At 36.5% G+C, this 7,944-nt stretch overlaps 1 pseudogene; it reads left to right on the top strand.

Annotated features, from left to right (window-relative positions):
- Positions 1-1,350: 1,350 nt before the first annotated feature.
- Positions 1,351-7,383, top strand: LOC111286947 (protein argonaute 4-like; annotated as a pseudogene).
- Positions 7,384-7,944: the final 561 nt, after the last annotated feature.

Genomic DNA, 7,944 nt, shown 5'->3' with positions numbered 1-7,944 from the left:
TTGTCGCTTCATTTACTCTTTCTCTGCAGTTATAGTCTTTTACTGTCTCTTGATGTGCTAAAGGTATTTACGTTTTGGTATTTTTTCGTTCTATCCCTTAAATGATGCAATATATTTGGTTAAAGTTTTGACTTTTATGCTAAAAACAGCACCTTTTTGCCTCTTCATGTTAACCGTTTTAGTGCATAGCAGCATTAGTGCCTCTGGTTCAAGCTCATATTCTTAAAGGTTCCCTTTTTTTTTTTTGTACTCTAAGGGTTTCTTTTTCTTTTTCTTTTTTTTTTTTTCCTTTGTGCTTATCTCTCTATTTTTTTTCCTGTGTAAGTTCCAGCATTCATCAACATACGCTTTTTTTTTTTTTTTTTTGCTATAGATCCTCTGATGTTTAGGTAATATTTGTATCCTTTGTAAACACGTCTTTAATATGCATGCATGTGGTTTCTTAAGCATTTTGTTAGGAAAAAAAAAATCTCATTTTTAAATATTATATAGTTTTGGTGCCTTGGCTTTGTTTCTTTTTTGGCGTACGAGCATGTTGACTTTGTTTTCCTTAGTGGCGTACGAGTATATTGCTAGAAAAAAAAAATCACGTTTTGAGTATATTGTTAGAAAAATTTTATTTTGTTGTTTACTTTGCCAAGAGAATACATCATGCAAAAATATAACACGAACACAAAACGAATAAAAGGGATACGAAATAGGATACTAATAAAAACATGAAAGAAATATAATTTATAATTTTAATAATAATTATATATATATATGTATTTAACAAAATTAAAAATATATATTTTATATTTTATCATCTATATTAATTGTGGCACGTAATTTTCGTATAAAATATAATATTAATACATTAAATTTAAATGACACAAATACAAAAATCCACAATCTAAATTTTAAATCATTATTTATTCACTAAATTCCCTTAATCTCTATGTCTATATTTCTCAAAAGGAAATGGATATATTTTTGTTGATTTCTCTTAGGATATTTCAAATAACAAAAAAAAAAAAAAAAAAACAATCCTATAAAATAAAACCATATAAACAGACACTATATAGTTTAAGAGAACTAGATACTAAGTTGTATAGATTGACGAGTTTTAAGATTGTGATATGTCAAGGGTAATTGCTACTAATTTTTTCTTTTTTGTTGAAAATAACTAATTTATCAACTTAAAAGTGGGAATTACTTTTTTCTGCATGAAATGGTTATAGTTAATCTTTTTCTGCATGAAATGATACTGTTACGTACCTACTTTTTGTGGAATTTCTGTTGTAGCTAATCTTAAATGCTTACTAGTATTTTTATTTTCTTTCACGTAAGAAAAATTTTCTTGGTTAGGAAATGGACTCGTCTGAGAAAGAGGGAAGCGGGGCAACGGGCTCTCTTCCTCCTCCCCCGCCTCTGCCTCCCAATGTGGCACCAATCAAAGCAGAATATGAACCTGCAAAGAAGGTTTTACGTGTCCCAATGGCCAGGAAAGGTCTTGGATCTAAAGGGCAGAAGATATCTATTCTCACAAATCACTTCAAAGTGAATGTTGGAACTGTTGATGGGCATTTCTTCCACTACAGTGTATGTAATTGCTTACTTCGCTCTGCTTATCTTTTTTTCTCATTGGTAAATAGAAATTATTGATGCAAGTTTCTTCTTCTTTTGCAATTTGGTTCAACAGGTTTCTCTTTCTTATGAAGATGGTCGCCCAGTGGTTGGGAAGGGTGTTGGAAGAAAGGTGATGGATAAGTTGCATGAGACCTACAGCAGTGGGTTGGCTGGAAAGGACTTTGCGTATGATGGGGAGAAGAGTTTATTTACTGTTGGTCCTCTCCCAAGTACCAAGCTTGAGTTTCCTGTTGTGCTTGAGGATGTTACATCCGACAGGTTGACGTGCACTTTAGATTGATTTGCAGTATTTACACTGCTCCCATTCATTGTTTCTAATTTTTTAAGTATGTATGGAAACAATAGGAGTGCAAGCCCTGATGGCAATGAAAGCCAAAAAGAGCGTGAAAGGAAGATATTAGGACGTATGCACCCGCCAAAGACATTTAACGTGGAGATTAGCTTTGCCGCAAAGATTCCCATGCAAGCCATTCAAAATGCTCTGCGTGGACAGGAATCAGGAAACTCACAAGAAGCCCTGAGGGTGCTGGATATCATTTTACGGCAGCATGCTGCAAAACGGTGAGTTAAAATATGTGCCTGAGTATTCTTTTCTCCACTTTTAGGTTTTGATCCCGGATATTATATTTATTCTGACATTACGTTCACTTACGTAGGGGATGCCTACTTGTTCGCCAGTCTTTTTTCCAAGATGATGAAAATAATTATACAAACATTGGCCGTGGTGTCCTAGGTTGCAGGGGATTCCATTCAAGTTTCAGAGCTACTCAAGGAGGCCTTTCCCTGAATATTGGTTGGAACCTCATCTCTCAGCACTTACGCATTTGTGTGCTTTGTATTGTTTGTATAATTACTATTTCTCTTTGTGTTTCAGACGTATCAACTACAGTGATATTTCAACCTGGTCCAGTATTGGATTTTTTACTTGAGAATCAGAATATGAGAGATCCTCAGTACCTGGACTGGAGCAAGGTTATCAATAACTACATTTTTTTGCCAAGCGAATTTGAGTTCTTTGCATCAATTATTAATTACTAAACCGCAATTGCTTGAAACCCTGAATAGGCTAAACGAGTGCTTAAAAATCTGAGGGTAGAAGTCAGACCATCCAATCTGGAGTACAAGATTACCGGATTGAGTGACCTTTGCTGCAAAGATCAGATGTATGATTTCCCGGTCTCACAATAGTGCTTTTTCTTTGATTGGTGCTAAATTGGCTACTATTTAACTTTGAGCTTTTCCTACTTGCCTGTTGTGTAATACTTCAGTTTAAAGTTATTGTTTCTTATTTGTTGTGTGCTGTGTCCATGATGCAGGTTCTCATGGAAGCAGAAAAGTACGAAGAATGAGAATGGTGAAGCTGAGACCGTGGAGATTACTGTTTATGAATATTTTGTCACCCATCGCAAGATACAGTTGGCTTATTCTGCAGATTTGCCATGCATTAATGTTGGCAAGCCAAAGCGGCCAACATATATTCCTTTGGAGGTGAATGAGTGCATTGTGGCTTTGTTTTGTTACATGATATATGCTTAGCAACTAATTCTTGTCTATGATTTGTTGTGCACCTGTTGCAATGCCATAGCTGTGCACTTTGGTGTCGTTGCAACGCTACACAAAAGCGCTATCCACTTTCCAAAGAGCTTCGCTGGTCGAAAAATCAAGGCAGAAGCCTCAAGAAAGAATGAGGCTCTTGTCTATTGTAGGTCTATTATAAACTTCTGACTCTCAGCATTTCACTTGTTCTATAACTTATGAGTGTTGCATATTTTTGCGCAGGCTTTACATAACAGTAATTACGGTGCTGAACCAGTGCTGCGTTCATGTGGTGTTTCTATCAGCTCTAATTTCACCCGAGTGGAAGGCCGTATTCTGCCTCCTCCGGGGGTAGGTTAATGATGAATTTTGTTTCTTTCTTTGATATATGGAACGTGTATGTTGGTTGTTGAGGGTTAATTTAATGATCCTTCTTTTCGATGTACATGCTAATTGAGTTATCTTTTGATGACAGATAATAACGGGCGATGGTAAAGCTTTCGCGCCTAAGAATGGGCGATGGAATTTCAACAATAAGGTCTATAGCTTCTTTGCTTTTGCAGCCTTCTATCTTATATATGTTTCATCTCTTGTTTCTCAACAGTTCAGTTATGCTTTCATAGAGATTTGTGGAGCCAACTAGGATTGAAAGTTGGGGTGTTGTTAACTTCTGGCCACGTTGTGATGTAAGTCGACTTGTGTTGGATCTGATGAGATGCGGAGAAATGAAAGGAATGGTAAGTTTGTTGTCTAATTTTTGTTTTGGTTGTATTGGTATTGTCAATCAGCACATACAAAGTTATAGAATTCAACTTGTTGGCTTAAGTTCTTTTCCATGTCTCTTTTTCAGCATGTAGATAGACCATTTGGTGTGTACACAGAGAAGAATGAGAACGGACGTCTCTCTCCTGTGGGTAGAGTGGATAAGATGTTTGATGAGATGAAATCTGAAAGTAATGTCTCTCCACGGTTCCTTCTTTGTGTGCTGCCTAACAGGAAAAATTCTGATCTTTATGGTGTGCACAAACTCATCTGTTCATACGTTGTCTATGCGTGTTTTCCTGGAAGTCTTTTGCTTACGTAGTAAGTTCAACGAATTTTCTAAGGTCCATGGAAGCGAAAGAATCTTGCCGACTCTGGCATAGTCACTCAGTGTATGGCTCCAACTAAGTTCACTGATCAGTACCTTACGAATCTGCTTCTCAAGATTAATGCAAAGGTCTGCTTCTGTCCAACGATTTCTTTTTTCTTTTTTTTTTAACTTAAGCCATTCCTCTGGTTGCAGTTCTAATCTTCTGTAGTTAAACCATTAAGGTTATTGTTCTATTTATAATTAAACCTGCTAATATCATAATCTGCTCGCAGCTTGGAGGACTGAATTCAATGTTAACAATCCAACAACCACGTCCATTCCCTGTTGTTTCAAGGGTTCCAACTCCAAGTTCTATGATCCCTGTTGTTTCAAGGGTTCCAACCATGATCCTTGGTATGGATGTGTCACATGGCTCTCCTGGGCAGTCTGATGTCCCGTCAATAGCTGCGGTAGGGATGATCTTATTCCTTATCATTGGGTTTCTTGAGTTTCCATAAATTGCAAGCAGTTATAGAGATGTGATTTGGCAGTCTGTCTATACTTCAAAATTTGTGAGATTTTTTAACTGTATTTAATTGTAGGTGGTTAACTCCAGGCAGTGGCCCTCCATTTACCGCTATAGGGCATCTGTCCGGACACAGTCACCCCGGGTTGAAATGATAGATTCACTATTCAAACGAGTGTCTGACCGGGTGGATGGAGGTGTTATGAGGTACGTTTCAATCTTAAAGTTATTTGACTAAAGAGGGGACAAGTATTGGCCAATAAAAGGGACAAGTTATTTGTTGAAAATTTATTTTTTATATCCTCATTATTGTTTCTCTCTTCTTGCTTGGGGCGTCAATGGCGGTGGGTTGTAATAAGAAAGTTGTGTAATATGTTATTCTGCTGGTAATCATTTATGTCTGTAGTATTTTAATTTTTGGGAATATAATGTTTCGAGTTTGTGTACCTAATGTATTTTCTTTGACATCAGGGAGGCTGTCTTTGACTTTTTTAGAAGCTCACGACAGAAGCCTCTTCAAATCATCATATTCAGGTTTCTTATTTTACATTTTGCTGTTTCTCACGTTCATTCTATATAACAAAAATATTCTAAATCATACATTTTTAGGGAACTCAGGGATGCAAAATTTGGTTTTCCTGCTTCTTAATTGCCACAGCTTCATCTCTGCTTTGCAAACTCTATTTGTATTGATTTCTAACTTCTAACTAATGGGTGTATTTATTCTTTTAAATCATCTGTTTTACATGTGAAATGCTGTCTTGATATTCAAGTATATTTGATCTGCTCAGTCTCTTCATGCTGCTTACGGAATGTACAAGTTGTCCTTTGAACTTTTAATCAACCTAGCATGTTCCTTTCTGCCTGCTGTCTAAAATGCTTCAGAACATTCTCATTTTTTAGCCTCTTCCATTATTCTCATTTTCTGCTCTGGCTATATGACTTAAAATGTTGTGAATCCCCCCCCCCCCCCACCCCCCAAAAGCCCTAACTAACATTTACATTTCTGTTTTGTATAGTTGGGTTCTATGAATGTAATTAATACCTGCTATGCAAAACTTTTTTTTTATGTTACAATGCTGTGAATTTTTATCATGCTATTGCAGGTTTTATGGTACTTGGTTAATCTTTACGTCATTTATGTCCTTTTTTGACAATTTTCTTTTTCAAATTTTGTTTTATCTTCTTATGAACCATCATATCTCTTTACATACTTCTTGTAAGCTAGTTTGTGGTTATTGTGCTGATGTTTCTTTTACCTTTTATTGAGATGCTTATGCATGCTTACTTGCTCATTATTCTTGGTTCAACTCAGGGACGGGGTCAGTGAGTCACAGTTCAATCAAGTTTTGAACATTGAACTGGAACAAATTGTTGAGGTATGCAGTAGTGACTTTCAATCATGGGAACTGAAAATTGTACATTTCTATTTGAGTTATTCATGCAAAATAGGTACGAAAATTGTGCTAGTTATAAATCAGTCATTAAGATGATAGTGCTTGGGATAAAACATCTCTCGTTAACGTTTCTACTTTATAGGCTTGCAAGATTCTTGATGAGAATTGGAACCCCAGGTTTGTGGTCATCGTAGCACAAAAAAATCATCGTACAAGGTTTTTCCAGCAGGGATCTCCAGATAATGTTCTGCCTGGTGAGGCTCACTCCTTATTTGATGCGTGTCATCTGGTACCTCTGTTATAGTTGTTAAAATCGATCCTTTTTTTATTGTTTTGCAGGAACCGTGATAGACAACACAGTTTGTCATCCACAGAACAATGACTTTTATCTATGTGCACATGCCGGAATGATTGTAAGTTTTTCTAGAATTTTGTTTCAGTTGATTAATGGTTGTTGATTTTGCAATTTTGTCTCACTTAATTGGTCAAGATATTGCCAACTACATTTGTACTTGCCTTCTCTATCCAGAATTCATTGTTTGTATTTTAAGGCTGTCATGCATGTTTTGTTGTGAAAGAAAATGCACGACTGAAATTGAAGTTCCTCTTACGGTGGTTGGTTTCCTCATCCAAGCTGTGCTCGACGCTTTTGCTGTGTCTTATGGGTATAGCCCTTCATCTTTTATTGTAACGTTGGTTTGTTTGTATAATTTGTATTTGCTGTTCAGGGAACCACAAGGCCTACCCATTATCATGTTCTCTTAGATGAAATCGGATTTTCAGCTGACGAACTGCAAGAACTTGTCCATTCTCTATCATATACGTAAGCTTATAATCATGTGTTGTAATTACTTCACAAATGTTTTAAGTTGTAGTCACGGTTGCATTCCTTGTAATCTCTTTCTAATGCAGGAATCAAAGAAGTACCACTGCCATATCTGTAGGTAAGTATTCTGGTTGAGATGCTTCCCTAGTGTTTGTGATATGCTTTTTCTCAAATGCCAAATTCATTTGGTTTACCTAATTATTTTCCCACTTGATCTCCATATAATAGTTTGTCGTTTTTTGCTTGATTCTGTATTTCTATTTCTTAAAGGTGTTTGTTTCTAATCTTTGGATTGCAGTTGCTCCTATTTGGTATGCGCATTTGGCAGCTTCGCAGTTGGGGACTTTCCTGAAGTTTGATGAGGCTCCTGAGACATCCTCAAGCCATGGTGGGGTGACTGCTCCTGGAGCCATACCTGTTCCGCAACTGCCGTGGTTGAACAAGAATGTCTCCGATTCTATGTTCTTCTGCTGAGACCTTTTGACCATGTTTACTATAGGCTTTTGGTTTTACCAGCAACTGATCTGAAACTCTTTTTAAGTATATTTAAACTTTAGAGTTAGGGCTATCCCAGACTTGTTCTGATGATGATGTGCTGTTCTCTGAATCATCATCCATTTTGGTTATAAACTTTTTGGATGCTTGGCCCCCAACGTATCTAAAGATATGAATGCTTGACTAGGTAATTCACAGTGGCTTTTTCCTGTTTGGTTTAGAGAAGTGGTTATACTACTGCCCGTTACTCCGTTCTCTTATTTACCGTTAGGCTTGGGTGTCAGTTAACCAGTTAGATGTGGCTTCTGAGTAACTACTTTTGTTTCTTTCTGATGCTTAGAAAACTTTACCATTTCGATATTACTTCTCTATTATATAATGTAATACTTTTCTGTGGCAAGAATGAGTTATATTTCTAGCTTATTTAACTTTTCAGGAAAGAGTTTGTTGGTTTTGGTAGGAA

This window comes from Durio zibethinus, chromosome 6 (assembly GCF_047325235.1).
Source record: "Durio zibethinus cultivar Kanyao isolate XHJ-2024 chromosome 6, ASM4732523v1, whole genome shotgun sequence".
NCBI classification, from domain to species: Eukaryota; Viridiplantae; Streptophyta; class Magnoliopsida; order Malvales; family Malvaceae; genus Durio; species Durio zibethinus.
Note: the sequence above shows the minus strand (reverse complement) of the source record. Positions and strands in the feature narration are given on the sequence as shown.